Raw genomic sequence first — 1,513 nt, 5'->3', positions numbered from 1 at the left:
GTGACGCCAGCTGTCCTGGCACAGGTGGAGTCGCTCCCCTGTGCCGGCTCACCTGGCAGGGGACAGGGCAGTGAGTCTTTAGGGAAATCCTCACCCCTTGAGAGGCACCATCCTCACCCACTGAGGACAGAAGCCAGTTGTCCCAGGGCAGACCGTGTCCCTGCCTGTGTGCTCGTTGTCATTTTCAGGGAATACACAGGCATCTGCTCACACTGACTTGGCGTGAACACCTCCTCCCCTGCCCACACCCCTGCCTCAGTCTGCCCCAGCCCTGTAGCCCTGGGGCAAATAGGCAGCTCCAGCCCAGCTCTTTTGTCTGCTCAGCACAGCAGGCAGACGTCGGGGTGCTGGTGAGTGCTACTTAACTAATTAATGATTGTAAAGCACTTTGAAAACATAAAGAACTAGATAAATGCCAAGTATTATTGTTATTAATGATGAGGAGGCTGTTTAGTCATCCTTGGCCCTGAACTCAGCTCACTGCCCCCACTGTGGCTGCAGGCTGATGTAGAGCTAGGATGAGAACCCTCCTCCTCCCTGCAGGCGCTGTTTCACACTGACTCAGTGACCAAGGTGAAGGGCAGGGGCCTGGAAACCTTCTCTCCGTCTCCCACCTGCTCTCAGAGCCCTGCCTACTTTGCGGCTGTAAAGCTCACATTTACCGAAAGCCAGGCTCTGAAACTGCCTCTCTATTTCCCATTCACCTGTTTAGTACGTTTGCTGACATTTACTTGAGTTCTTGATTATGGTGATTAGACTGCTGTCCCCTCTGAGGACAGGATGGGGCCCAAAGTGCAGCCCCACTTCCCATTTAGTAAAATTCCACAAGGATGGACTCGCTTACACAGACAGTAATTATCTTTTCCATGTTTGTAGGGCTTTTTGTTTTCCCTGAATGCTTCTTTGTACATTTTACTCCTTCAGTACAGCAACTCTGCTGGCTGGGGAAGGCAGACATTATTCTCCCCATTTTACAGGTAGGAAACCTGAGGCTCAGGGACATTACACACGTGACATAAGGCCCCAGGGCATTCAGAATCTGGTGATCGGGGCAGAATTCACCTCATCTTTCCGGGCCAAGCTGAGTAGTCCCCTCTGACATGTGAGGTGACTGGACACACTCCAGATATCTGCCAGGATGCACAAGGAGGTGTTATACAGCTCCTCAAAAAGCAAAGCAAACACTTCCCGTGTAGTCGTCGGACACAAAGCCTCAGCCACTGAGGTAGCATTTAGAAGTTCCCCCTGCCCTGCTTATGGCTGTGACCCTGGACTCTGACCTTCTGTAAGACGCAAGGGTGCAAAAGACTTAGAATCCATCACGCAACTCCCCCTCCATAGACACAAAACTGAGGTCAGGAAAAGTCAGCTTACTCACCGGTGATGATGGAGCCAGTTAAGGGGGGTCCTGGTGGGGCCTTCTCCCTCTCTCCCGCAGGGTGCTCGCTCAACAGACATCCAGAATTCAGCTTCCAGCTCTCTATCATTAGATGGTAAGGTTTGGGGTGGTTTC

This window comes from Otolemur garnettii, unplaced genomic scaffold (genome assembly GCF_000181295.1).
Source record: "Otolemur garnettii isolate 467f Iridium unplaced genomic scaffold, OtoGar3 scaffold00002, whole genome shotgun sequence".
In the NCBI taxonomy this organism is placed as follows: Eukaryota; Metazoa; Chordata; class Mammalia; order Primates; family Galagidae; genus Otolemur; species Otolemur garnettii.
This window is presented reverse-complemented; position numbering follows the sequence as displayed.